Consider the following 25,906-nt stretch of genomic DNA (forward strand, 5'->3'; position numbering starts at 1 on the left):
GATGCTCCCAGTATAGGGCGCACTTTCTCCCTTTTGTTTTTGTCACAATGGCTATTGATACTTGCCACACTTGTCAAAACGCTACATTATGCTCGTCCAAAACAAAACGTTGGTCTCCACCCAAAACAAGTTTAGTTTTGACTCGGTCTGAAATTTATAGCAAGATTTGCAGTGTCGCCAACAGTGACCCATGTGCCTCAAGGCACTTCAGTGCTAACAGTGGGGCAAAAGTCCAAAGAGTTACATAGGCTGAGAAAAAGAGCAGTGATTATTGTATCACACACGTGTAGCTCATTGCAGAAAGGTCCTGTCAACCAGCTTGCCACATTTAAAAATTGGATTCAGAGGACTGCCTATCGGCTTACAGCCATACTACCCGAAGATCGCCCGATCTCGTCTGATCTCGGAAGCTAAGCTGGGTCTGACCTGGTTAGTACTTGGTTGGAGACTGCCTAGGAATACCAGGTGCTGTAGGCTTTTAGCGATGCTCCCAGTATAGGGCGCACTTCTCCCTTTTGTTTTTGTCACAATGGCTATTGATACTTGCCACACTTGTCAAAACGCTACATTATGCTCGTCCAAACAAAACATTGGTCTCCACCCAAAACAAGTTCAGTTTTGACTCGGTCTGAAATTTATAGCAAGATTTGCAGTGTCGCCAACAGTGACCCATGTGCCTCAAGGCACTTCAGTGCTAACAGTGGGGCAAAAGTCCAAAGAGTTACATAGGCTGAGAAAAAGAGCAGTGATTATTGTATCACACACGTGTAGCTCATTGCAGAAAGGTCCTGTCAACCAGCTTGCCACATTTAAAAATTTAATTCTGAGGACTGCCTCTCGGCTTACGGCCATACTACCTGAAGATCGCCCGATCTCGTCTGATCTCGGAAGCTAAGCTGGGTCTGGCCTGGTTAGTACTTGGATGGGAGACTGCCTAGGAATACCAGGTGCTGTAGGCTTTTAGCGATGCTCCCAGTATAGGGCGCACTTTCTCCCTTTTGTTTTTGTCACAATGGCTATAGATACTTGCCACACTTGTCAAAACGCTACATTATGCTCGTCCAAACAAAACGCTGGTCTCCACCCAAAACATGTTTAGTTTTGACTCGGTCTGAAATTTATAGCAAGATTTGCAGTGTCGCCAACAGTGACCCATGTGCCTCAAGGCACTTCAGTGCTAACAGTGTGGGGCAAAAGTCCAAAGAGTTACATAGGCTGAGAAAAAGAGCAGTGATTATTGTATCACACACGTGTAGCTCATTGCAGAAAGGTCCTGTCAACCAGCTTGCCACATTTAAAAATTGGATTCAGAGGACTGCCTATCGTCTTACAGCCATACTACCCGAAGATCGCCCGATCTCGTCTGATCTCGGAAGCTAAGCTGGGTCTGGCCTGGTTAGTACTTGGTTGGGAGACTGCCTAGGAATACCAGGTGCTGTAGGCTTTTAGCGATGCTCCCAGTATAGGGCGCACTTTCTCCCTTTGGTTTTTGTCACAATGGCTATTGATACTTGCCACACTTGTCAAAACGCTACATTATGCTCGTCCAAACAAAACATTGGTCTCCACCCAAAACAAGTTTAGTTTTGACTCGGTCTGAAATTTATAGCAAGATTTGCAGTGTCGCCAACAGTGACCCATGTGCCTCAAGGCACTTCAGTGCTAACAGTGAGGCAAAAGTCCAAAGAGTTACATAGGCTGAGAAAAAGAGCAGTGATTATTGTATCACACACGTGTAGCTCATTGCAGAAAGGTCCTGTCAACCAGCTTGCCACATTTAAAAATTTAATTCTGAGGACTGCCTCTCGGCTTACGGCCATACTACCCGAAGATCGCCCAATCTCGTCTGATCTCGGAAGCTAAGCTGGGTCTGGCCTGGTTAGTACTTGGATGGGAGACTGCCTAGGAATACCAGGTGCTGTAGGCTTTTAGCGATGCTCCCAGTATAGGGCGCACTTTCTCCCTTTTGTTTTTGTCACAATGGCTATAGATACTTGCCACACTTGTCAAAACGCTACATTATGCTCGTCCAAACAAAACGCTGGTCTCCACCCAAAACATGTTTAGTTTTGACTCGGTCTGAAATTTATAGCAAGATTTGCAGTGTCGCCAATAGTGACCCATGTGCCTCAAGGCACTTCAGTGCTAACAGTGGGGCAAAAGTCGTAAGAGTTACATAGGCTGAGAAAAAGAGCAGTGATTATTGTATCACACACGTGTAACTCATTGCATAAAGGTCCTGTCAACCAGCTTGCCACATTTAAAAATTGAATTCTGAGGACTGCCTCTCGGCTTACGGCCATACTGCCCGAAGATCGCCCGATCTCGTCTGATCTCGGAAGCTAAGCTGGGTCTGGCCTGGTTAGTACTTGGATGGGAGACTCCCTAGGAATACCAGGTGCTGTAGGCTTTTAGCGATGCTCCCAGTATAGGGCGCACTTTCTCACTTTTGTTTTTGTCACAATGGCTATAGATACTTGCCACACTTGTCAAAACGCTACATTATGCTCGTCCAAACAAAACGCTGTTCTCCACCCAAAACAAGTTTAGTTTTGACTCGGTCTGAAATTTATAGCAAGATTTGCAGTGTCGCCAACAGTGACCCATGTGCCTCAAGGCACTTCAGTGCTAACAGTGGGGCAAAAGTCCAAAGAGTTACATAGGCTGAGAAAAAGAGCAGTGATTATTGTATCACACACGTGTAGCTCATTGCAGAAAGGTCCTGTCAACCAGCTTGCCACATCTAAAAATTGAATTCTGAGGACTGCCTCTCGGCTTACGGCCATACTACCCGAAGATCGCCCGATCTCGTCTGATCTCGGAAGCTAACCTGGGTCTGGCCTGGTTAGTACTTGGTTGGGAGACTCCCTAGGAATACCAAGTGCTGTAGGCTTTTAGCGATGCCCCCAGTATAGGGCGCACTTTCTCCCTTTTGTTTTTCTCACAATGGCTATAGATACTTGCCACACTTGTTAAAACGCTACATTATGCTCGTCCAAACAAAACGCTGGTCTCCACCCAAAACATGTTTAGTTTTGACTCGGTCTGAAATTTATAGCAAGATTTGCAGTGTCGCCAACAGTGGCCCATGTGCCGCAAGGCACTTGAGTGCTAACAGTGGGGCAAAAGTCCAAAGAGTTACATAGGCTGAGAAAAAGAGCAGTGATTATTGTATCACACACGTGTAGCTCATTGCAGAAAGGTCCTGTCAACCAGCTTGCCACATTTAAAAGTTGAATTCTGAGGACTGCCTCTCGGCTTACGGCCATACTACCCAAAGATCGCCCGATCTCGTCTGATCTCGGAAGCTAAGCTGGGTCTGGCCTGGTTAGTACTTGGATGGGAGACTGCCTAGGAATACCAGGTGCTGTAGGCTTTTAGCGATGCTCCCAGTATAGGGCGCACTTTCTCCCTTTTGTTTTTGTCACAATGGCTATAGATACTTGCCACACTTGTCAAAACGCTACATTATGCTCGTCCAAACAAAACGCTGGTCTCCACCCAAAACAAGTTTAGTTTTGCCTCGGTCTGAAGTTTCATAGCAAGATTTGCAGTGTCGCCAACAGTGACCCATGTGCCTCAAGGCACTTCAGTGCTAACAGTGGGGCAAAAGTCCAAAGAGTTACATAGGCTGAGAAAAAGAGCAGTGATTATTGTATCACACACGTGTAGCTCATTGCAGAAAGGTCCTGTCAACCAGCTTGCCACATTTAAAAATTGGATTCTGAGGACTGCCTCTCGGCTTACGGCCATACTACCCGAAGATCGCCCGATCTCGTCTGATCTCGGAAGCTAAGCTGGGTCTGGCCTGGTTAGTACTTGGTTGGGAGACTGCCTAGGAATACCAGGTGCTGTAGGCTTTTAGCGATGCTCCCAGTATAGGGCGCACTTTCTCCCTTTTGTTTTTGTCACAATGGCTATTGATACTTGCCACACTTGTCAAAACGCTACATTATGCTCGTCCAAACAAAACGTTGGTCTCCACCCAAAACAAGTTTAGTTTTGACTCGGTCTGAAATTTATAGCAAGATTTGCAGTGTCGCCAACAGTGACCCATGTGCCTCAAGGCACTTCAGTGCTAACAGTGGGGCAAAAGTCCAAAGAGTTACATAGGCTGAGAAAAAGAGCAGTGATTATTGTATCACACACGTGTAGCTCATTGCAGAAAGGTCCTGTCAACCAGCTTGCCACATTTAAAAATTGGATTCAGAGGACTGCCTATCGTCTTACAGCCATACTACCCGAAGATCGCCCGATCTCGTCTGATCTCGGAAGCTAAGCTGGGTCTGGCCTGGTTAGTACTTGGATGGGAGACTGCCTAGGAATACCAGGTGCTGTAGGCTTTTAGCGATGCTCCCAGTATAGGGCGCACTTTCTCCCTTTGGTTTTTGTCACAATGGCTATTGATACTTGCCACACTTGTCAAAACGCTACATTATGCTCGTCCAAACAAAACATTGGTCTCCACCCAAAACAAGTTTAGTTTTGACTCGGTCTGAAATTTATAGCAAGATTTGCAGTGTCGCCAACAGTGACCCATGTGCCTCAAGGCACTTCAGTGCTAACAGTGAGGCAAAAGTCCAAAGAGTTACATAGGCTGAGAAAAAGAGCAGTGATTATTGTATCACACACGTGTAGCTCATTGCAGAAAGGTCCTGTCAACCAGCTTGCCACATTTAAAAATTTAATTCTGAGGACTGCCTCTCGGCTTACGGCCATACTACCCGAAGATCGCCCAATCTCGTCTGATCTCGGAAGCTAAGCTGGGTCTGGCCTGGTTAGTACTTGGATGGGAGACTGCCTAGGAATACCAGGTGCTGTAGGCTTTTAGCGATGCTCCCAGTATAGGGCGCACTTTCTCCCTTTTGTTTTTGTCACAATGGCTATAGATACTTGCCACACTTGTCAAAACGCTACATTATGCTCGTCCAGACAAAACACTGGTCTCCACCCAAAACATGTTTAGTTTTGACTCGGTCTGAAATTTATAGCAAGATTTGCAGTGTCGCCAATAGTGACCCATGTGCCTCAAGGCACTTCAGTGCTAACATTGGGGCAAAAGTCGTAAGAGTTACATAGGCTGAGAAAAAGAGCAGTGATTATTGTATCACACACGTGTAACTCATTGCATAAAGGTCCTGTCAACCAGCTTGCCACATTTAAAAATTGAATTCTGAGGACTGCCTCTCGGCTTACGGCCATACTGCCCGAAGATCGCCCGATCTCGTCTGATCTCGGAAGCTAAGCTGGGTCTGGCCTGGTTAGTACTTGGATGGGAGACTCCCTAGGAATACCAGGTGCTGTAGGCTTTTAGCGATGCTCCCAGTATAGGGCGCACTTTCTCCCTTTTGTTTTTGTCACAATGGCTATAGATACTTGCCACACTTGTCAAAACGCTACATTATGCTCGTCCAAACAAAACACTGGTCTCCACCCAAAACATGTTTAGTTTTGACTCGGTCTGAAATTTATAGCAAGATTTGCAGTGTCGCCAACAGTGACCCATGTGCCTCAAGGCACTTCAGTGCTAACAGTGGGGCAAAAGTCCAAAGAGTTACATAGGCTGAGAAAAAGAGCAGTGATTATTGTATCACACACGTGTAGCTCATTGCAGAAAGGTCCTGTCAACCAGCTTGCCACATTTAAAAATTGGATTCTGAGGACTGCCTCTCGGCTTACGGCCATACTACCCGAAGATCGCCCGATCTCGTCTGATCTCGGAAGCTAAGCTGGGTCTGGCCTGGTTAGTACTTGGTTGGGAGACTGCCTAGGAATACCAGGTGCTGTAGGCTTTTAGCGATGCTCCCAGTATAGGGCGCACTTTCTCCCTTTTGTTTTTGTCACAATGGCTATTGATACTTGCCACACTTGTCAAAACGCTACATTATGCTCGTCCAAACAAAACGTTGGTCTCCACCCAAAACAAGTTTAGTTTTGACTCGGTCTGAAATTTATAGCAAGATTTCCAGTGTCGCCAACAGTGACCCATGTGCCTCAAGGCACTTCAGTGCTAACAGTGGGGCAAAAGTCCAAAGAGTTACATAGGCTGAGAAAAAGAGCAGTGATTATTGTATCACACACGTGTAACTCATTGCAGAAAGGTCCTGTCAACCAGCTTGCCACATTTAAAAATTTAATTCTGAGGACTGCCTCTCGGCTTACGGCCATACTACCCGAAGATCGCCCGATCTCGTCTGATCTCGGAAGCTAAGCTGGGTCTGGCCTGGTTAGTACTTGGATGGGAGACTGCCTAGGAATACCAGGTGCTGTAGGCTTTTAGCGATGCTCCCAGTATAGGGCGCACTTTCTCCCTTTTGTTTTTGTCACAATGGCTATAGATACTTGCCACACTTGTCAAAACGCTACATTATGCTCGTCCAAACAAAACGCTGGTCTCCACCCAAAACAAGTTTAGTTTTGACTCGGTCTGAAATTTATAGCAAGATTTGCAGTGTCGCCAACAGTGACCCATGTGCCTCAAGGCACTTCAGTGCTAACAGTGGGGCAAAAGTCCAAAGAGTTACATAGGCTGAGAAAAAGAGCAGTGATTATTGTATCACACACGTGTAGCTCATTGCAGAAAGGTCCTGTCAACCAGCTTGCCACATTTAAAAATTGGATTCTGAGGACTGCCTCTCGGCTTACGGCCATACTACCCGAAGATCGCCCGATCTCGTCTGATCTCGGAAGCTAAGATGGGTCTGGCCTGGTTAGTACTTGGATGGGAGACTGCCTAGGAATACCAGGTGCTGTAGGCTTTTAGCGATGCTCCCAGTCTAGGGCGCACTTTCTCCCTTTTGTTTTTGTCACAATGGCTATAGATACTTGCCACACTTGTCAAAACGCTACATTATGCTCGTCCAAACAAAACACTGGTCTCCACCCAAAACATGTTTAGTTTTGACTCGGTCTGAAATTTATAGCAAGATTTGCAGTGTCGTCAATAGTGACCCATGTGCCTCAAGGCACTTCAGTGCTAACAGTGGGGCAAAAGTCGTAAGAGTTACATAGGCTGAGAAAAAGAGCAGTGATTATTGTATCACACACGTGTAACTCATTGCAGAAAGGTCCTGTCAACCAGCTTGCCACATTTAAAAATTGAATTCTGGGGACTGCCTCTCGGCTTACGGCCATACTACCCGAAGATCGCCCGATCTCGTGTGATCTCGGAAGCTAAGCTGGGTCTGGCCTGGTTAGTACTTGGTTGGGAGACTGCCTAGGAATACCAGGTGCTGTAGGATTTTAGCGATGCTACCAGTATAGGGCGCACTTTCTCCCTTTTGTTTTTTTCACAATGGCTATAGATATTGCCACACTTGTCAAAACGCTACATTATGCTCGTCCAAACAAAACATTGGTCTCCACCCAAAACAAGTTTAGTTTTGACTCGGTCTGAAATTTATAGCAAGATTTGCAGTGTCGCCAACAGTGACCCATGTGCCTCAAGGCACTTCAGTGCTAACAGTGAGGCAAAAGTCCAAAGAGTTACATAGGCTGAGAAAAAGAGCAGTGATTATTGTATCACACACGTGTAGCTCATTGCAGAAAGGTCCTGTCAACCAGCTTGCCACATTTAAAATTTAATTCTGAGGACTGCCTCTCGGCTTACGGCCATACTACCCGAAGATCGCCCAATCTCGTCTGATCTCGGAAGCTAAGCTGGGTCTGGCCTGGTTAGTACTTGGATGGGAGACTGCCTAGGAATACCAGGTGCTGTAGGCTTTTAGCGATGCTCCCAGTATAGGGCGCACTTTCTCCCTTTTGTTTTTGTCACAATGGCTATAGATACTTGCCACACTTGTCAAAACGCTACATTATGCTCGTCCAAACAAAACGCTGGTCTCCACCCAAAACATGTTTAGTTTTGACTCGGTCTGAAATTTATAGCAAGATTTGCAGTGTCGCCAATAGTGACCCATGTGCCTCAAGGCACTTCAGTGCTAACAGTGGGGCAAAAGTCGTAAGAGTTACATAGGCTGAGAAAAAGAGCAGTGATTATTGTATCACACACGTGTAACTCATTGCATAAAGGTCCTGTCAACCAGCTTGCCACATTTAAAAATTGAATTCTGAGGACTGCCTCTCGGCTTACGGCCATACTGCCCGAAGATCGCCCGATCTCGTCTGATCTCGGAAGCTAAGCTGGGTCTGGCCTGGTTAGTACTTGGATGGGAGACTCCCTAGGAATACCAGGTGCTGTAGGCTTTTAGCGATGCTCCCAGTATAGGGCGCACTTTCTCACTTTTGTTTTTGTCACAATGGCTATAGATACTTGCCACACTTGTCAAAACGCTACATTATGCTCGTCCAAACAAAACGCTGTTCTCCACCCAAAACAAGTTTAGTTTTGACTCGGTCTGAAATTTATAGCAAGATTTGCAGTGTCGCCAACAGTGACCCATGTGCCTCAAGGCACTTCAGTGCTAACAGTGGGGCAAAAGTCCAAAGAGTTACATAGGCTGAGAAAAAGAGCAGTGATTATTGTATCACACACGTGTAGCTCATTGCAGAAAGGTCCTGTCAACCAGCTTGCCACATCTAAAAATTGAATTCTGAGGACTGCCTCTCGGCTTACGGCCATACTACCCGAAGATCGCCCGATCTCGTCTGATCTCGGAAGCTAACCTGGGTCTGGCCTGGTTAGTACTTGGTTGGGAGACTCCCTAGGAATACCAAGTGCTGTAGGCTTTTAGCGATGCCCCCAGTATAGGGCGCACTTTTTCCCTTTTGTTTTTCTCACAATGGCTATAGATACTTGCCACACTTGTTAAAACGCTACATTATGCTCGTCCAAACAAAACGCTGGTCTCCACCCAAAACATGTTTAGTTTTGACTCGGTCTGAAATTTATAGCAAGATTTGCAGTGTCGCCAACAGTGGCCCATGTGCCGCAAGGCACTTGAGTGCTAACAGTGGGGCAAAAGTCCAAAGAGTTACATAGGCTGAGAAAAAGAGCAGTGATTATTGTATCACACACGTGTAGCTCATTGCAGAAAGGTCCTGTCAACCAGCTTGCCACATTTAAAAGTTGAATTCTGAGGACTGCCTCTCGGCTTACGGCCATACTACCCAAAGATCGCCCGATCTCGTCTGATCTCGGAAGCTAAGCTGGGTCTGGCCTGGTTAGTACTTGGATGGGAGACTGCCTAGGAATACCAGGTGCTGTAGGCTTTTAGCGATGCTCCCAGTATAGGGCGCACTTTCTCCCTTTTGTTTTTGTCACAATGGCTATAGATACTTGCCACACTTGTCAAAACGCTACATTATGCTCGTCCAAACAAAACGCTGGTCTCCACCCAAAACAAGTTTAGTTTTGCCTCGGTCTGAAGTTTATAGCAAGATTTGCAGTGTCGCCAACAGTGACCCATGTGCCTCAAGGCACTTCAGTGCTAACAGTGGGGCAAAAGTCCAAAGAGTTACATAGGCTGAGAAAAAGAGCAGTGATTATTGTATCACACACGTGTAGCTCATTGCAGAAAGGTCCTGTCAACCAGCTTGCCACATTTAAAAATTGGATTCTGAGGACTGCCTCTCGGCTTACGGCCATACTACCCGAAGATCGCCCGATCTCGTCTGATCTCGGAAGCTAAGCTGGGTCTGGCCTGGTTAGTACTTGGTTGGGAGACTGCCTAGGAATACCAGGTGCTGTAGGCTTTTAGCGATGCTCCCAGTATAGGGCGCACTTTCTCCCTTTTGTTTTTGTCACAATGGCTATTGATACTTGCCACACTTGTCAAAACGCTACATTATGCTCGTCCAAACAAAACGTTGGTCTCCACCCAAAACAAGTTTAGTTTTGACTCGGTCTGAAATTTATAGCAAGATTTGCAGTGTCGCCAACAGTGACCCATGTGCCTCAAGGCACTTCAGTGCTAACAGTGGGGCAAAAGTCCAAAGAGTTACATAGGCTGAGAAAAAGAGCAGTGATTATTGTATCACACACGTGTAGCTCATTGCAGAAAGGTCCTGTCAACCAGCTTGCCACATTTAAAAATTGGATTCAGAGGACTGCCTATCGTCTTACAGCCATACTACCCGAAGATCGCCCGATCTCGTCTGATCTCGGAAGCTAAGCTGGGTCTGGCCTGGTTAGTACTTGGATGGGAGACTGCCTAGGAATACCAGGTGCTGTAGGCTTTTAGCGATGCTCCCAGTATAGGGCGCACTTTCTCCCTTTGGTTTTTGTCACAATGGCTATTGATACTTGCCACACTTGTCAAAACGCTACATTATGCTCGTCCAAACAAAACATTGGTCTCCACCCAAAACAAGTTTAGTTTTGACTCGGTCTGAAATTTATAGCAAGATTTGCAGTGTCGCCAACAGTGACCCATGTGCCTCAAGGCACTTCAGTGCTAACAGTGAGGCAAAAGTCCAAAGAGTTACATAGGCTGAGAAAAAGAGCAGTGATTATTGTATCACACACGTGTAGCTCATTGCAGAAAGGTCCTGTCAACCAGCTTGCCACATTTAAAAATTTAATTCTGAGGACTGCCTCTCGGCTTACGGCCATACTACCCGAAGATCGCCCAATCTCGTCTGATCTCGGAAGCTAAGCTGGGTCTGGCCTGGTTAGTACTTGGATGGGAGACTGCCTAGGAATACCAGGTGCTGTAGGCTTTTAGCGATGCTCCCAGTATAGGGCGCACTTTCTCCCTTTTGTTTTTGTCACAATGGCTATAGATACTTGCCACACTTGTCAAAACGCTACATTATGCTCGTCCAGACAAAACACTGGTCTCCACCCAAAACATGTTTAGTTTTGACTCGGTCTGAAATTTATAGCAAGATTTGCAGTGTCGCCAATAGTGACCCATGTGCCTCAAGGCACTTCAGTGCTAACATTGGGGCAAAAGTCGTAAGAGTTACATAGGCTGAGAAAAAGAGCAGTGATTATTGTATCACACACGTGTAACTCATTGCATAAAGGTCCTGTCAACCAGCTTGCCACATTTAAAAATTGAATTCTGAGGACTGCCTCTCGGCTTACGGCCATACTGCCCGAAGATCGCCCGATCTCGTCTGATCTCGGAAGCTAAGCTGGGTCTGGCCTGGTTAGTACTTGGATGGGAGACTCCCTAGGAATACCAGGTGCTGTAGGCTTTTAGCGATGCTCCCAGTATAGGGCGCACTTTCTCCCTTTTGTTTTTGTCACAATGGCTATAGATACTTGCCACACTTGTCAAAACGCTACATTATGCTCGTCCAAACAAAACACTGGTCTCCACCCAAAACATGTTTAGTTTTGACTCGGTCTGAAATTTATAGCAAGATTTGCAGTGTCGCCAACAGTGACCCATGTGCCTCAAGGCACTTCAGTGCTAACAGTGGGGCAAAAGTCCAAAGAGTTACATAGGCTGAGAAAAAGAGCAGTGATTATTGTATCACACACGTGTAGCTCATTGCAGAAAGGTCCTGTCAACCAGCTTGCCACATTTAAAAATTGGATTCTGAGGACTGCCTCTCGGCTTACGGCCATACTACCCGAAGATCGCCCGATCTCGTCTGATCTCGGAAGCTAAGCTGGGTCTGGCCTGGTTAGTACTTGGTTGGGAGACTGCCTAGGAATACCAGGTGCTGTAGGCTTTTAGCGATGCTCCCAACATAGGGCGCACTTTCTCCCTTTTGTTTTTGTCACAATGGCTATTGATACTTGCCACACTTGTCAAAACGCTACATTATGCTCGTCCAAACAAAACGTTGGTCTCCACCCAAAACAAGTTTAGTTTTGACTCGGTCTGAAATTTATAGCAAGATTTCCAGTGTCGCCAACAGTGACCCATGTGCCTCAAGGCACTTCAGTGCTAACAGTGGGGCAAAAGTCCAAAGAGTTACATAGGCTGAGAAAAAGAGCAGTGATTATTGTATCACACACGTGTAACTCATTGCAGAAAGGTCCTGTCAACCAGCTTGCCACATTTAAAAATTTAATTCTGAGGACTGCCTCTCGGCTTACGGCCATACTACCCGAAGATCGCCCGATCTCGTCTGATCTCGGAAGCTAAGCTGGGTCTGGCCTGGTTAGTACTTGGATGGGAGACTGCCTAGGAATACCAGGTGCTGTAGGCTTTTAGCGATGCTCCCAGTATAGGGCGCACTTTCTCCCTTTTGTTTTTGTCACAATGGCTATAGATACTTGCCACACTTGTCAAAACGCTACATTATGCTCGTCCAAACAAAACGCTGGTCTCCACCCAAAACAAGTTTAGTTTTGACTCGGTCTGAAATTTATAGCAAGATTTGCAGTGTCGCCAACAGTGACCCATGTGCCTCAAGGCACTTCAGTGCTAACAGTGGGGCAAAAGTCCAAAGAGTTACATAGGCTGAGAAAAAGAGCAGTGATTATTGTATCACACACGTGTAGCTCATTGCAGAAAGGTCCTGTCAACCAGCTTGCCACATTTAAAAATTGGATTCTGAGGACTGCCTCTCGGCTTACGGCCATACTACCCGAAGATCGCCCGATCTCGTCTGATCTCGGAAGCTAAGATGGGTCTGGCCTGGTTAGTACTTGGATGGGAGACTGCCTAGGAATACCAGGTGCTGTAGGCTTTTAGCGATGCTCCCAGTCTAGGGCGCACTTTCTCCCTTTTGTTTTTGTCACAATGGCTATAGATACTTGCCACACTTGTCAAAACGCTACATTATGCTCGTCCAAACAAAACACTGGTCTCCACCCAAAACATGTTTAGTTTTGACTCGGTCTGAAATTTATAGCAAGATTTGCAGTGTCGTCAATAGTGACCCATGTGCCTCAAGGCACTTCAGTGCTAACAGTGGGGCAAAAGTCGTAAGAGTTACATAGGCTGAGAAAAAGAGCAGTGATTATTGTATCACACACGTGTAACTCATTGCAGAAAGGTCCTGTCAACCAGCTTGCCACATTTAAAAATTGAATTCTGGGGACTGCCTCTCGGCTTACGGCCATACTACCCGAAGATCGCCCGATCTCGTGTGATCTCGGAAGCTAAGCTGGGTCTGGCCTGGTTAGTACTTGGTTGGGAGACTGCCTAGGAATACCAGGTGCTGTAGGATTTTAGCGATGCTACCAGTATAGGGCGCACTTTCTCCCTTTTGTTTTTTTCACAATGGCTATAGATATTTGCCACACTTGTCAAAACGCTACATTATGCTCGTCCAAACAAACCGCTGGTCTCCACCCAAAACATGTTTGTTTAGTTTTGACTCGGTCTGAAATTTATAGCAAGATTTGCAGTGTCGCCAACAGTTACCCATGTGCCGCAAGGCACTTCAGTGCTAACAGTGGGGCAAAAGTCCAAAGAGTTACATAGGCTGAGAAAAAGAGCAGTGATTATTGTATCACACACGTGTAGCTCATTGCAGAAATGTCCTGTCAACCAGGTTGCCACATTTAAAAGTTGAATTCTGAGGACCTTCCTCGGCTTACGGCCATACTACCCGAAGATCGCCCGATCTCGTCTAATCTCGGAAGCTAAGCTGGGTCTGGCCTGGTTAGTACTTGGATGGGAGACTGCCTAGGAATACCAGGTGCTGTAGGCTTTTAGCGATGCTCCCAGTATAGGGCGCACTTTCTCCCTTTTGTTTTTGTCACAATGGCTATTGATACTTGCCACACTTGTCAAAACGCTACATTATGCTCGTCCAAACAAAACGTTGGTCTCCACCCAAAACAAGTTTAGTTTTGACTCGGTCTGAAATTTATAGCAAGATTTGCAGTGTCGCCAACAGTGACCCATGTGCCTCAAGGCACTTCAGTGCTAACAGTGGGGCAAAAGTCCAAAGAGTTACATAGGCTGAGAAAAAGAGCAGTGATTATTGTATCACACACGTGTAGCTCATTGCAGGAAGGTCCTGTCAACCAGCTTGCCACATTTAAAAATTTAATTCTGAGGACTGCCTCTCGGCTTACGGCCATACTACCCGAAGATCGCCCGATCTCGTCTGATCTCGGAAGCTAACCTGGGTCTGGCCTGGTTAGTACTTGGTTGGGAGACTCCCTAGGAATACCAAGTGCTGTAGGCTTTTAGCGATGCCCCCAGTATAGGGCGCACTTTCTCCCTTTTGTTTTTCTCACAATGGCTATAGATACTTGCCACACTTGTCAAAACGCTACATTATGCTCGTCCAAACAAAACGCTGGTCTCCACCCAAAACATGTTTAGTTTTGACTCGGTCTGAAATTTATAGCAAGATTTGCAGTGTCGCCAACAGTGACCCATGTGCCGCAAGGCACTTCAGTGCTAACAGTGGGGCAAAAGTCCAAAGAGTTACATAGGCTGAGAAAAAGAGCAGTGATTATTGTATCACACACGTGTAGCTCATTGCAGAAAGGTCCTGTCAACCAGCTTGCCACATTTAAAAGTTGAATTCTGAGGACTGCCTCTCGGCTTACGGCCATACTACCCGAAGATCGCCCGATCTCGTCTGATCTCGGAAGCTAAGCTGGGTCTGGCCTGGTTAGTACTTGGATGGGAGACTGCCTAGGAATACCAGGTGCTGTAGGCTTTTAGCGATGCTCCCAGTATAGGGCGCACTTTCTCCCTTTTGTTTTTGTCACAATGGCTATAGATACTTGCCACACTTGTCAAAATGCTATATTATGCTCGTCCAAACAAAACGCTGGTCTCCACCCAAAACAAGTTTAGTTTTGACTCGGTCTGAAATTTATAGCAAGATTTGCAGTGTCGCCAACAGTGACCCATGTGCCTCAAGGCACTTCAGTGCTAACAGTGGGGCAAAAGTCCAAAGAGTTACATAGGCTGAGAAAAGGAGCAGTGATTATTGTATCACACACGTGTAGCTCATTGCAGAAAGGTCCTGTCAACCAGCTTGCCACATTTAAAAATTGGATTCTGAGGACTGCCTCTCGGCTTACGGCCATACTACCCGAAGATCGCCCGATCTCGTCTGATCTCGGAAGCTAAGATGGGTCTGGCCTGGTTAGTACTTGGATGGGAGACTGCCTAGGAATACCAGGTGCTGTAGGCTTTTAGCGATGCTCCCAGTATAGGGCGCACTTTCTCCCTTTTGTTTTTGTCACAATGGCTATAGATACTTGCCACACTTGTCAAAACGCTACATTATGCTCGTCCAAACAAAACGCTGGTCTCCACCCAAAACATGTTTAGTTTTGACTCGGTCTGAAATTTATAGCAAGATTTGCAGTGTCGCCAATAGTGACCCATGTGCCTCAAGGCACTTCAGTGCTAACAGTGGGGCAAAAGTCGTAAGAGTTACATAGGCTGAGAAAAAGAGCAGTGATTATTGTATCACACACGTGTAACTCATTGCAGAAAGGTCCTGTCAACCAGCTTGCCACATTTAAAAATTGAATTCTGAGGACTGCCTCTCGGCTTACGGCCATACTACCCGAAGATCGCCCGATCTCGTCTGATCTCGGAAGCTAAGCTGGGTCTGGCCTGGTTAGTACTTGGTTGGGAGACTGCCTAGGAATACCAGGTGCTGTAGGCTTTTAGCGATGCTACCAGTATAGGGCGCACTTTCTCCCTTTTGTTTTTTTCGCAATGGCTATAGATATTTGCCACACTTGTCAAAACGCTACATTATGCTCGTCCAAACAAACCGCTGGTCTCCACCCAAAACATGTTTGTTTAGTTTTGACTCGGTCTGAAATTTATAGCAAGATTTGCAGTGTCGCCAACAGTCACCCATGTGCCTCAAGGCACTTCAGTGCTAACAGTGGGGCAAAAGTCCAAAGAGTTACATAGGCTGAGAAAAAGAGCACTGATTATTGTATCACACACGTGTAGCTCATTGCAGAAAGGTCCTGTCAACCAGCTTGCCACATTTAAAAGTTGAATTCTGAGGACTGCCTCTCGGCTTACGGCCATACTACCCGAAGATCGCCCGATCTCGTCTGATCTCGGAAGCTAAGCTGTGTCTGGCCTGGTTAGTACTTGGATGGGAGACTGCCTAGGAATACCAGGTGCTGTAGGCTTTTAGCGATGCTCCCAGTATAGGGCGCACTTTCTCCCTTTTGTTTTCGTCACAATGGCTATTGATACTTGCCACACTTGTCAAAACGCTACATTATGCTCGTCCAAACAAAACGTTGGTCTCCACCCAAAACAAGTTTAGTTTTGACTCGGTCTGAAATTTATAGCAAGATTTGCAGTGTCGCCAACAGTGACCCATGTGCCTCAAGGCACTTCAGTGCTAACAGTGGGGCAAAAGTCCAAAGAGTTACATAGGCTGAGAAAAAGAGCAGTGATTATTGTATCACACACGTGTAGCTCATTGCAGAAAGGTCCTGTCAACCAGCTTGCCACATTTAAAAATTGGATTCAGAGGACTGCCTATCGGCTTACAGCCATACTACCCGAAGATCGCCCGATCTCGTCTGATCTCGGAAGCTAAGCTGGGTCTGACCTGGTTAGTACTTGGTTGGGAGACTGCCTAGGAATACCAGGTGCTGTAGGCTTTTAGCGATGCTCCCAGTATAGGGCGCACTTTCTCCCTTTTGTTTTTGTCACAATGGCTATTGATACTTGCCACACTTGTCAAAACGCTACATTATGCTCGTCCAAACAAAACATTGGTCTCCACCCAAAACAAGTTCAGTTTTGACTCGGTCTGAAATTTATAGCAAGATTTGCAGTGTCGCCAACAGTGACCCATGTGCCTCAAGGCACTTCAGTGCTAACAGTGGGGCAAAAGTCCAAAGAGTTACATAGGCTGAGAAAAAGAGCAGTGATTATTGTATCACACACGTGTAGCTCATTGCAGAAAGGTCCTGTCAACCAGCTTGCCACATTTAAAAATTTAATTCTGAGGACTGCCTCTCGGCTTACGGCCATACTACCTGAAGATCGCCCGATCTCGTCTGATCTCGGAAGCTAAGCTGGGTCTGGCCTGGTTAGTACTTGGATGGGAGACTGCCTAGGAATACCAGGTGCTGTAGGCTTTTAGCGATGCTCCCAGTATAGGGCGCACTTTCTCCCTTTTGTTTTTGTCACAATGGCTATAGATACTTGCCACACTTGTCAAAACGCTACATTATGCTCGTCCAAACAAAACGCTGGTCTCCACCCAAAACATGTTTAGTTTTGACTCGGTCTGAAATTTATAGCAAGATTTGCAGTGTCGCCAACAGTGACCCATGTGCCTCAAGGCACTTAAGTGCTAACAGTGGGGCAAAAGTCCAAAGAGTTACATAGGCTGAGAAAAAGAGCAGTGATTATTGTATCACACACGTGTAGCTCATTGCAGAAAGGTCCTGTCAACCAGCTTGCCACATTTAAAAATTGGATTCAGAGGACTGCCTATCGTCTTACAGCCATACTACCCGAAGATCGCCCGATCTCGTCTGATCTTGGAAGCTAAGCTGGGTCTGGCCTGGTTAGTACTTGGTTGGGAGACTGCCTAGGAATACCAGGTGCTGTAGGCTTTTAGCGATGCTCCCAGTATAGGGCGCACTTTCTCCCTTTTGTTTTTGTCACAATGGCTATTGATACTTGCCACACTTGTCAAAACGCTACATTATGCTCGTCCAAACAAAACATTGGTCTCCACCCAAAACAAGTTTAGTTTTGACTCGGTCTGAAATTTATAGCAAGATTTGCAGTGTCGCCAACAGTGACCCATGTGCCTCAAGGCACTTCAGTGCTAACAGTGGGGCAAAAGTCCAAAGAGTTACATAGGCTGAGAAAAAGAGCAGTGATTATTGTATCACACACGTGTAGCTCATTGCAGAAAGGTCCTGTCAACCAGCTTGCCACATTTAAAAATTTAATTCTGAGGACTGCCTCTCGGCTTACGGCCATACTACCCGAAGATCGCCCGATCTCGTCTGATCTCGGAAGCTAAGCTGGGTCTGGCCTGGTTAGTACTTGGATGGGAGACTGCCTAGGAATACCAGGTGCTGTAGGCTTTTAGCGATGCTCCCAGTACAGGGCGCACTTTCTCCCTTTTGTTTTTGTCACAATGGCTATAGATACTTGCCACACTTGTCAAAACGCTACATTATGCTCGTCCAAACAAAACGCTGGTCTCCACCCAAAACATGTTTAGTTTTGACTCGGTCTGAAATTTATAGCAAGATTTGCAGTGTCGCCAATAGTGACCCATGTGCCTCAAGGCACTTCAGTGCTAACAGTGGGGCAAAAGTCGTAAGAGTTACATAGGCTGAGAAAAAGAGCAGTGATTATTGTATCACACACGTGTAACTCATTGCATAAAGGTCCTGTCAACCAGCTTGCCACATTTAAAAATTGAATTCTGAGGACTGCCTCTCGGCTTACGGCCATACTGCCCGAAGATCGCCCGATCTCGTCTGATCTCGGAAGCTAAGCTGGGTCTGGCCTGGTTAGTACTTGGATGGGAGACTCCCTAGGAATACCAGGTGCTGTAGGCTTTTAGCGATGCTACCAGTATAGGGCGCACTTTCTCCCTTTTGTTTTTTTCACAATGGCTATAGATACTTGCCACACTTGTCAAAACGCTACATTATGCTCGTCCAAACAAAACGCTGGTCTCCACCCAAAACACGTTTAGTTTTGACTCGGTCTGAAATTTATAGCAAGATTTGCAGTGTCGCCAACAGTGACCCATGTGCCTCAAGGCACTTCAGTGCTAACAGTGGGGCAAAAGTCCAAAGAGTTACATAGGCTGAGAAAAAGAGTAGTGATTATTGTATCACACACGTGTAGCTCATTGCAGAAAGGTCCTGTCAACCAGCTTCCCACATTTAAAAATTGAAGTCTGAGGACTGCGTCTCGGCTTACGGCCATACTACCCGAAGATCGCCCGATCTCGTCTGAGCTCGGAAGCTAAGCTGGGTCTGGCCTGGTTAGTACTTGGATGGGAGACTGCCTAGGAATACCAGGTGCTGTAGGCTTTTAGCGATGCTACCAGTATAGGGCGCACTTTCCCCCTTTTGTTTTTGTCACAATGGCTATAGATACTTGCCACACTTGTCAAAACGCTACATTATGCTCGTCCAAACAAAACGCTGGTCTCCACCCAAAACATGTTTAGTTTTGACTCGGTCTGAAATTTATAGCAAGATTTGCAGTGTCGCCAACAGTGACCCATGTGCCTCAAGGCACTTCAGTGCTAAGAGTGGGGCAAAAGTCCAAAGAGTTACATAGGCTGAGAAAAAGAGTAGTGATTATTGTATCACACACGTGTAGCTCATTGCAGAAAGGTCCTGTCAACCAGCTTCCCACATTTAAAAATTGAAGTCTGAGGACTGCGTCTCGGCTTACGGCCATACTACCCGAAGATCGCCCGATCTCGTCTGAGCTCGTAAGCTAAGCTGGGTCTGACCTGGTTAGTACTTGGATGGGAGACTGCCTAGGAATACCAGGTGCTGTAGGCTTTTAGCGATGCTCCCAGTATAGGGCGCACTTTCTCCCTCTTGTTTTTGTCACAATGGCTATAGATACTTGCCACACTTGTCAAAACGCTACGTTTATGCTTGTCCAAACAAAACACTGGTCTCCACCCAAAAAATGTTTAGTTTTGATTCGGTCTGAAATTTATAGCAAGATTTGCAGTGTCGCCAACAGTGACCCATGTGCCTCAAGGCACTTCAGTGCTAACAGTGGGGCAAAAGTCCAAAGAGTTACATAGGCTGAGAAAAAGAGTAGTGATTATTGTATCACACACGTGTAGCTCATTGCAGAAAGGTCCTGTCAACCAGCTTGCCACAATTAAAAATTGAATTCTGAGGAATGCGTCTCGGCTTACGGCCATACTACCCGAAGATCGCCCGATCTCGTCTGAGCTCGGATGCTAAGCTGGGTCTGGCCTGGTTAGTACTTGGATGGGAGACTGCCTAGGAATACCAGGTGCTGTAGGCTTTTAGCGATGCTCCCAGTATAGGGCGCACTTTCTCCCTTTTGTTTTTGTCACAATGGCTAGAGATACTTGCCGCACTTGTCAAAACGCTACATTATGCTCGTCCAAACAAACCGCTGGTCTCCACCCAAAACATGTTTGTTTAGTTTTGACTCGGTCTGAAATTTATAGCAAGATTTGCAGTGTCGCCAACAGTGACCCATGTGCCTCAAGGCACTTCAGTGCTAACAGTGGGGCAAAAGTCCAAAGAGTTACATAGGCTGAGAAAAAGAGCAGTGATAATTGTATCACACACGTGTAGCTCATTGCAGAAAGGTCCTGTCAACCAGCTTGCCACATTTAAAAATTGAATTCTGAGGACTACCTCTCGGCTTACGGCCATACTACCCGAAGATCGCCCGATCTCGTCTGATCTCGGAAGCTAAGCTGGGTCCGGCCTGGTTAGTACTTGGTTGGGAGACTGCCTAGGAATACCAGGTGCTGTAGGCTTTTAGCGATGCTACCAGTATAGGGCGCACTTTCTCCCTTTTGTTTTTTTCACAATGGCTATAGATACTTGCCACACTTGTCAAAACGCTACATTATGCTCGTCCAAACAAAACGCTGGTCTCCACCCAAAACACGTTTAGTTTTGACTCGGTCTGAAATTTATAGCAAGATTTGCAGTGTCGCCAACAGTGACCCATGTGCCTCAAGGCACTTCAGTGCTAACAGTGGGGCAAAAGTCCAAAGAGTTACATAGGCTGAGAAAAAGAGTAGTGATTATTGTATCACACACGTGTAGCTCATTGCAGAAAGGTCCTGTCAACCAGCTTCCCACATTTAAAAATTGAAGTCTGAGGACTGCGTCTCGGCTTACGGCCATACTACCCGAAGATCGCCCGATCTCGTCTGAGCTCGGAAGCTAAGCTGGGTCTGGCCTGGTTAGTACTTGGATGGGAGACTGCCTAGGAATACCAGGTGCTGTAGGTTTTTAGCGACGCTCCCAGTATAGGGCGCACTTTCTCCCTTTTGTTTTTGTCACAATGGCTATAGATACTTGCCACACTTGTCAAAACGCTACATTATGCTCGTCCAAACAAACCGCTGGTCTCCACCCAAAACATGTTTGTTTAGTTTTGACTCGGTCTGAAATTTATAGCAAGATTTGCAGTGTCGCCAACAGTGACCCATGTGCCTCAAGGCACTTCAGTGCTAACATTGGGGCAAAAGTCCAAAGAGTTACATAGGCTGAGAAAAAGAGCAGTGATTATTGTATCACACACGTGTAGCTCATTGCAGAAAGGTCCTGTCAACCAGCTTGCCACATTTAAAAATTGAATTCTGAGGACAGCCTCTCGGCTTACGGCCATACTGCCCGAAGATCGCCCGATCTCGTCTGATCTCGGAAGCTAAGCTGGGTCTGGCCTGGTTAGTACTTGGATGGGAGACTGCCTAGGAATACCAGGTGCTGTAGGCTTTTAGCGATGCTCCCAGTATAGGGCGCACTTTCTCCCTTTTGTTTTTGTCACAATGGCTATAGATACTTGCCACACTTGTCAAAACGCTACATTATGCTCGTCCAAACAAAACGCTGGTCTCCACCCAAAACAAGTTTAGTTTTGACACGGTCTGAAATTTATAGCAAGATTTGCAGTGTCGCCAACAGTGACCCATGTGCCTCAAGGCAATTCAGTGCTAACAGTGGGGCAAAAGTCCAAAGAGTTACATAGGCTGAGAAAAAGAGCAGTGATTATTGTATCACACACGTGTAGCTCATTGCAGAAAGGTCCTGTCAACCAGCTTGCCACATTTAAAAATTGAATTCTGAGGATTGCCTCTCGGCTTACGGCCATACTACTCGAAGATCGCCCGATCTCGTCTGATCTCGGAAGCTAAGCTGTGTCTGGCCTGGTTAGTACTTGGATGGGAGACTGCCTAGGAATACCAGGTGCTGTAGGCTTTTAGCGATGCTCCCAGTATAGGGCGCACTTTCTCCCTTTTGTTTTTGTCACAATGGCTATAGATACTTGCCACACTTGTCAAAACGCTACATTATGCTCGTCCAAACAAAACGCTGGTCTCCACCCAAAACATGTTTAGTTTTGACTCGGTCTGAAATTTATAGCAAGATTTGCAGTGTCGCCAATAGTGACCCATGTGCCTCAAGGCACTTCAGTGCTAACAGTGGGGCAAAAGTCGTAAGAGTTACATAGGATGAGAAAAAGAGCAGTGATTATTGTATCACACACGTGTAGCTCATTGCAGAAAGTTCCTGTCAAACAGCTTGCCACATTTAAAAATTGAATTCTGAGGACTACCTCTCGGCTTACGGCCATACTACCCGAAGATCGCCCGATCTCGTCTGATCTCGGAAGCTAAGCTGGGTCTGGCCTGGTTAGTACTTGGTTGGGAGACTCCCTAGGAATACCAGGTGCTGTAGGCTTTTAGCGATGCTACCAGTATAGGGCGCACTTTCTCCCTTTTGTTTTTTTCACAATGGCTATAGATATTTGCCACACTTGTCAAAACGCTACATTATGCTCGTCCAAACAAACCGCTGGTCTCTACCCAAAACATGTTTGTTTATTTTTGACTCGGTCTGAAATTTATAGCAAGATTTGCAGTGTCGCCAACAGTGACCCATGTGCCTCAAGGCACTTCAGTGCTAACAGTGGGGCAAAAGTCCAAAGAGTTACATAGGCTGAGAAAAAGAGCAGTGATTATTGTATCACACACGTGTAGCTCATTGCAGAAAGGTCCTGTCAACCAGCTTGCCACATTTAAAAATTGAATTCTGAGGACTGCCTCTCGGCTTACGGCCATACTACCCGAAGATAGCCCGATCTCGTCTGATCTCGGAAGCTAAGTTGGGTCTGGCCTGGTTAGTGCTTGGATGGGAGACTGCCTAGAAATACCAGGTGCTGTAAGCTTTTAGCGATGCTCCCAGTATAGGGCGCACTTTCTCCCTTTTGTTTCTGTCACAATGGCTATAGATACTTGCCACACTTGTCAAAACGCTACATTATGCTCGTCCAAACAAAACGCTGTTCTCCACCCAAAACAAGTTTAGTTTTGACTCGGTCTGAAATTTATAGCAAGATTTGCAGTGTCGCCAACAGTGACCCATGTGCCTCAAGGCACTTCAGTGCTAACAGTGGGGCAAAAGTCCAAAGAGTTACATAGGCTGAGAAAAAGAGCAGTGATTATTGTATCACACACGTGTAGCTCATTGCAGAAAGGTCCTGTCAACCAGCTTGCCACATTTAAAAATTGAATTCTGAGGATTGCCTCTCGGCTTACGGCCATACTACCCGAAGATCGCCCGATCTCGTCTGATCTCGGAAGCTAAGCTGGGTCTGGCCTGGTTATTACTTGGATGGGAGACTGCCTAGGAATACCAGGTGCTTTAGGCTTTTAGCGATGCTCCCAGTATAGGGCGCACTTTCTCCCTTTTGTTTTTGTCACAATGGCTATAGATACTTGCCACACTAGTCAAAACGCTACATTATGCTCGTCCAAACAAAACGCTGGTCTCCACCCAAAACATGTTTTGTTTTGACTCGGTCTGAAATTTATAGCAAGATTTGCAGTGTCGCCAATAGTGACCCATGTGCCTCAAGGCACTTCAGTGCTAACAGTGGGGCAAAAGTCGTAAGAGTTACATAGGCTGAGAAAAAGAGCAGTGATTATTGTATCACACACGTGTAACTCATTGCAGAAAGGTCCTGTCAACCAGCTTGCCACATTTAAAAATTGAATTCTGAGGACTACCTCTCGGCTTACGGCCATACTACCCGAAGATCGCCCGATCTCGTCTGATCTCGGAAGCTAAGCTGGGTCTGGCCTGGTTAGTACTTGGTTGGGAGACTCCCTAGGAATGCCAGGTGCTGTAGGCTTTTAGCGATGCTACCAGTATAGGGCGCACTTTCTCCCTTTTGTTTTTTTCACAATGGCTATAGATATTTGCCACACTTGTCAAAACGCTACATTATGCTCGTCCAAACAAACCGCTGGTCTCCACCCAAAACATGTTTGTTTAGTTTTGACTCGGTCTGAAATTTATAGCAAGATTTGCAGTGTCGCCAACAGTGACCCATGTGCCTCAAGGCACTTCAGTGCTAACATTGGGGCAAAAGTCCAAAGAGTTACATAGGCTGAGAAAAAGAGCAGTGATTATTGTATCACACACGTGTAGCTCATTGCAGAAAGGTCCTGTCAACCAGCTTGCCACATTTAAAAATTGAATTCTGAGGACAGCCTCTCGGCTTACGGCCATACTGCCCGAAGATCGCCCGATCTCGTCTGATCTCGGAAGCTAAGCTGGGTCTGGCCTGGTTAGTACTTGGATGGGAGACTGCCTAGGAATACCAGGTGCTGTAGGCTTTTAGCGATGCTCCCAGTATAGGGCGCACTTTCTCCCTTTTGTTTTTGTCACAATGGCTATAGATACTTGCCACACTTGTCAAAACGCTACATTATGCTCGTCCAAACAAAACGCTGGTCTCCACCCAAAACAAGTTTAGTTTTGACTCGGTCTGAAATTTATAGCAAGATTTGCAGTGTCGCCAACAGTGACCCATGTGCCTCAAGGCAATTCAGTGCTAACAGTGGGGCAAAAGTCCAAAGAGTTACATAGGCTGAGAAAAAGAGCAGTGATTATTGTATCACACACGTGTAGCTCATTGCAGAAAGGTCCTGTCAACCAGCTTGCCACATTTAAAAATTGAATTCTGAGGATTGCCTCTCGGCTTACGGCCATACTACTCGAAGATCGCCCGATCTCGTCTGATCTCGGAAGCTAAGCTGTGTCTGGCCTGGTTAGTACTTGGATGGGAGACTGCCTAGGAATACCAGGTGCTGTAGGCTTTTAGCGATGCTCCCAGTATAGGGCGCACTTTCTCCCTTTTGTTTTTGTCACAATGGCTATAGATACTTGCCACACTTGTCAAAACGCTACATTATGCTCGTCCAAACAAAACGCTGGTCTCCACCCAAAACATGTTTAGTTTTGACTCGGTCTGAAATTTATAGCAAGATTTGCAGTGTCGCCAATAGTGACCCATGTGCCTCAAGGCACTTCAGTGCTAACAGTGGGGCAAAAGTCGTAAGAGTTACATAGGATGAGAAAAAGAGCAGTGATTATTGTATCACACACGTGTAGCTCATTGCAGAAAGTTCCTGTCAAACAGCTTGCCACATTTAAAAATTGAATTCTGAGGACTACCTCTCGGCTTACGGCCATACTACCCGAAGATCGCCCGATCTCGTCTGATCTCGGAAGCTAAGCTGGGTCTGGCCTGGTTAGTACTTGGTTGGGAGACTCCCTAGGAATACCAGGTGCTGTAGGCTTTTAGCGATGCTACCAGTATAGGGCGCACTTTCTCCCTTTTGTTTTTTTCACAATGGCTATAGATATTTGCCACACTTGTCAAAACGCTACATTATGCTCGTCCAAACAAACCGCTGGTCTCCACCCAAAACATGTTTGTTTATTTTTGACTCGGTCTGAAATTTATAGCAAGATTTGCAGTGTCGCCAACAGTGACCCATGTGCCTCAAGGCACTTCAGTGCTAACAGTGGGGCAAAAGTCCAAAGAGTTACATAGGCTGAGAAAAAGAGCAGTGATTATTGTATCACACACGTGTAGCTCATTGCAGAAAGGTCCTGTCAACCAGCTTGCCACATCTAAAAATTGAATTCTGAGGACTGCCTCTCGGCTTACGGCCATACTACCCGAAGATCGCCCGATCTCGTCTGATCTCGGAAGCTAAGCTGGGTCTGGCCTGCTTAGTACTTGGATGGGAGACTGCCTAGGAATACCAGGTGCTGTAGGCTTTTAGCGATGCTCCCAGTATAGGGCGCACTTTCTCCCTTTTGTTTTTGTCACAATGGCTATAGATACTTGCCACACTTGTCAAAACGCTACATTATGCTCGTCCAAACAAAACGCTGGTCTCCACCCAAAACAAGTTTAGTTTTGACTCGGTCTGAAATTTATAGCAAGATTTGCAGTGTCGCCAACAGTGACCCATGTGCCTCAAGGCACTTCAGTGCTAACAGTGGGGCAAAAGTCCAAAGAGTTACATAGGCTGAGAAAAAGAGCAGTGATTATTGTATCGC

General features: G+C 46.3%; 2 non-coding genes and 51 pseudogenes across 2 annotated transcripts; all 53 read left to right on the top strand.

Annotated features, from left to right (window-relative positions):
- The first annotated feature begins 359 nt into the window (after nt 1–359).
- Nucleotides 360–477, top strand: LOC133567026 (5S ribosomal RNA; annotated as a pseudogene).
- Nucleotides 478–840: 363 nt separating this feature from the next.
- Nucleotides 841–959, top strand: LOC133565326 (5S ribosomal RNA; annotated as a pseudogene).
- Nucleotides 960–1,325: 366 nt separating this feature from the next.
- LOC133566109 (5S ribosomal RNA) lies at nt 1,326–1,444 on the top strand (annotated as a pseudogene).
- A 364-nt stretch (nt 1,445–1,808) lies between these two features.
- On the top strand, nt 1,809–1,927 carry LOC133566279 (5S ribosomal RNA; annotated as a pseudogene).
- A 364-nt stretch (nt 1,928–2,291) lies between these two features.
- LOC133567763 (5S ribosomal RNA) lies at nt 2,292–2,410 on the top strand (annotated as a pseudogene).
- A 364-nt stretch (nt 2,411–2,774) lies between these two features.
- Nucleotides 2,775–2,893, top strand: LOC133567082 (5S ribosomal RNA; annotated as a pseudogene).
- A 364-nt stretch (nt 2,894–3,257) lies between these two features.
- On the top strand, nt 3,258–3,376 carry LOC133567697 (5S ribosomal RNA). Its single transcript, XR_009809469.1, has one exon. It is a non-coding gene; the product is annotated as a 5S ribosomal RNA (ribosomal RNA).
- A 365-nt stretch (nt 3,377–3,741) lies between these two features.
- Nucleotides 3,742–3,860, top strand: LOC133565276 (5S ribosomal RNA; annotated as a pseudogene).
- Nucleotides 3,861–4,224: 364 nt separating this feature from the next.
- Nucleotides 4,225–4,343, top strand: LOC133565743 (5S ribosomal RNA; annotated as a pseudogene).
- Nucleotides 4,344–4,707: 364 nt separating this feature from the next.
- LOC133566280 (5S ribosomal RNA) lies at nt 4,708–4,826 on the top strand (annotated as a pseudogene).
- A 364-nt stretch (nt 4,827–5,190) lies between these two features.
- Nucleotides 5,191–5,309, top strand: LOC133567764 (5S ribosomal RNA; annotated as a pseudogene).
- Nucleotides 5,310–5,673: 364 nt separating this feature from the next.
- On the top strand, nt 5,674–5,792 carry LOC133565277 (5S ribosomal RNA; annotated as a pseudogene).
- Nucleotides 5,793–6,156: 364 nt separating this feature from the next.
- Nucleotides 6,157–6,275, top strand: LOC133567664 (5S ribosomal RNA; annotated as a pseudogene).
- Nucleotides 6,276–6,639: 364 nt separating this feature from the next.
- Nucleotides 6,640–6,758, top strand: LOC133567788 (5S ribosomal RNA; annotated as a pseudogene).
- A 364-nt stretch (nt 6,759–7,122) lies between these two features.
- Nucleotides 7,123–7,241, top strand: LOC133566845 (5S ribosomal RNA; annotated as a pseudogene).
- Nucleotides 7,242–7,603: 362 nt separating this feature from the next.
- Nucleotides 7,604–7,722, top strand: LOC133566281 (5S ribosomal RNA; annotated as a pseudogene).
- A 364-nt stretch (nt 7,723–8,086) lies between these two features.
- Nucleotides 8,087–8,205, top strand: LOC133567765 (5S ribosomal RNA; annotated as a pseudogene).
- A 364-nt stretch (nt 8,206–8,569) lies between these two features.
- On the top strand, nt 8,570–8,688 carry LOC133567083 (5S ribosomal RNA; annotated as a pseudogene).
- A 364-nt stretch (nt 8,689–9,052) lies between these two features.
- LOC133567709 (5S ribosomal RNA) lies at nt 9,053–9,171 on the top strand. The gene has a single exon (XR_009809470.1). It is a non-coding gene; the product is annotated as a 5S ribosomal RNA (ribosomal RNA).
- A 364-nt stretch (nt 9,172–9,535) lies between these two features.
- Nucleotides 9,536–9,654, top strand: LOC133565278 (5S ribosomal RNA; annotated as a pseudogene).
- A 364-nt stretch (nt 9,655–10,018) lies between these two features.
- On the top strand, nt 10,019–10,137 carry LOC133565744 (5S ribosomal RNA; annotated as a pseudogene).
- Nucleotides 10,138–10,501: 364 nt separating this feature from the next.
- LOC133566282 (5S ribosomal RNA) lies at nt 10,502–10,620 on the top strand (annotated as a pseudogene).
- Nucleotides 10,621–10,984: 364 nt separating this feature from the next.
- On the top strand, nt 10,985–11,103 carry LOC133567766 (5S ribosomal RNA; annotated as a pseudogene).
- A 364-nt stretch (nt 11,104–11,467) lies between these two features.
- Nucleotides 11,468–11,586, top strand: LOC133565280 (5S ribosomal RNA; annotated as a pseudogene).
- Nucleotides 11,587–11,950: 364 nt separating this feature from the next.
- On the top strand, nt 11,951–12,069 carry LOC133567665 (5S ribosomal RNA; annotated as a pseudogene).
- Nucleotides 12,070–12,433: 364 nt separating this feature from the next.
- On the top strand, nt 12,434–12,552 carry LOC133567789 (5S ribosomal RNA; annotated as a pseudogene).
- A 364-nt stretch (nt 12,553–12,916) lies between these two features.
- On the top strand, nt 12,917–13,035 carry LOC133566846 (5S ribosomal RNA; annotated as a pseudogene).
- A 367-nt stretch (nt 13,036–13,402) lies between these two features.
- Nucleotides 13,403–13,521, top strand: LOC133566229 (5S ribosomal RNA; annotated as a pseudogene).
- A 364-nt stretch (nt 13,522–13,885) lies between these two features.
- On the top strand, nt 13,886–14,004 carry LOC133567084 (5S ribosomal RNA; annotated as a pseudogene).
- A 364-nt stretch (nt 14,005–14,368) lies between these two features.
- Nucleotides 14,369–14,487, top strand: LOC133567666 (5S ribosomal RNA; annotated as a pseudogene).
- A 364-nt stretch (nt 14,488–14,851) lies between these two features.
- Nucleotides 14,852–14,970, top strand: LOC133567790 (5S ribosomal RNA; annotated as a pseudogene).
- A 364-nt stretch (nt 14,971–15,334) lies between these two features.
- On the top strand, nt 15,335–15,453 carry LOC133565282 (5S ribosomal RNA; annotated as a pseudogene).
- A 368-nt stretch (nt 15,454–15,821) lies between these two features.
- On the top strand, nt 15,822–15,940 carry LOC133566067 (5S ribosomal RNA; annotated as a pseudogene).
- A 364-nt stretch (nt 15,941–16,304) lies between these two features.
- LOC133566061 (5S ribosomal RNA) lies at nt 16,305–16,423 on the top strand (annotated as a pseudogene).
- Nucleotides 16,424–16,787: 364 nt separating this feature from the next.
- On the top strand, nt 16,788–16,906 carry LOC133565327 (5S ribosomal RNA; annotated as a pseudogene).
- A 364-nt stretch (nt 16,907–17,270) lies between these two features.
- On the top strand, nt 17,271–17,389 carry LOC133566861 (5S ribosomal RNA; annotated as a pseudogene).
- A 364-nt stretch (nt 17,390–17,753) lies between these two features.
- LOC133567667 (5S ribosomal RNA) lies at nt 17,754–17,872 on the top strand (annotated as a pseudogene).
- A 364-nt stretch (nt 17,873–18,236) lies between these two features.
- On the top strand, nt 18,237–18,355 carry LOC133567767 (5S ribosomal RNA; annotated as a pseudogene).
- Nucleotides 18,356–18,719: 364 nt separating this feature from the next.
- Nucleotides 18,720–18,838, top strand: LOC133565374 (5S ribosomal RNA; annotated as a pseudogene).
- Nucleotides 18,839–19,202: 364 nt separating this feature from the next.
- On the top strand, nt 19,203–19,321 carry LOC133567011 (5S ribosomal RNA; annotated as a pseudogene).
- A 365-nt stretch (nt 19,322–19,686) lies between these two features.
- On the top strand, nt 19,687–19,805 carry LOC133566252 (5S ribosomal RNA; annotated as a pseudogene).
- A 368-nt stretch (nt 19,806–20,173) lies between these two features.
- On the top strand, nt 20,174–20,292 carry LOC133565657 (5S ribosomal RNA; annotated as a pseudogene).
- A 364-nt stretch (nt 20,293–20,656) lies between these two features.
- Nucleotides 20,657–20,775, top strand: LOC133565885 (5S ribosomal RNA; annotated as a pseudogene).
- A 368-nt stretch (nt 20,776–21,143) lies between these two features.
- LOC133567751 (5S ribosomal RNA) lies at nt 21,144–21,262 on the top strand (annotated as a pseudogene).
- A 364-nt stretch (nt 21,263–21,626) lies between these two features.
- Nucleotides 21,627–21,745, top strand: LOC133565714 (5S ribosomal RNA; annotated as a pseudogene).
- A 364-nt stretch (nt 21,746–22,109) lies between these two features.
- Nucleotides 22,110–22,228, top strand: LOC133565313 (5S ribosomal RNA; annotated as a pseudogene).
- Nucleotides 22,229–22,596: 368 nt separating this feature from the next.
- On the top strand, nt 22,597–22,715 carry LOC133567013 (5S ribosomal RNA; annotated as a pseudogene).
- A 364-nt stretch (nt 22,716–23,079) lies between these two features.
- LOC133567146 (5S ribosomal RNA) lies at nt 23,080–23,198 on the top strand (annotated as a pseudogene).
- Nucleotides 23,199–23,562: 364 nt separating this feature from the next.
- Nucleotides 23,563–23,681, top strand: LOC133565784 (5S ribosomal RNA; annotated as a pseudogene).
- A 368-nt stretch (nt 23,682–24,049) lies between these two features.
- On the top strand, nt 24,050–24,168 carry LOC133567752 (5S ribosomal RNA; annotated as a pseudogene).
- A 364-nt stretch (nt 24,169–24,532) lies between these two features.
- On the top strand, nt 24,533–24,651 carry LOC133565715 (5S ribosomal RNA; annotated as a pseudogene).
- Nucleotides 24,652–25,015: 364 nt separating this feature from the next.
- LOC133565314 (5S ribosomal RNA) lies at nt 25,016–25,134 on the top strand (annotated as a pseudogene).
- Nucleotides 25,135–25,502: 368 nt separating this feature from the next.
- Nucleotides 25,503–25,621, top strand: LOC133565919 (5S ribosomal RNA; annotated as a pseudogene).
- The last annotated feature ends 285 nt before the right edge of the window (nt 25,622–25,906 follow it).

This window comes from Nerophis ophidion, linkage group LG13, assembly GCF_033978795.1.
Source record: "Nerophis ophidion isolate RoL-2023_Sa linkage group LG13, RoL_Noph_v1.0, whole genome shotgun sequence".
Lineage (NCBI taxonomy): Eukaryota > Metazoa > Chordata > Actinopteri > Syngnathiformes > Syngnathidae > Nerophis > Nerophis ophidion.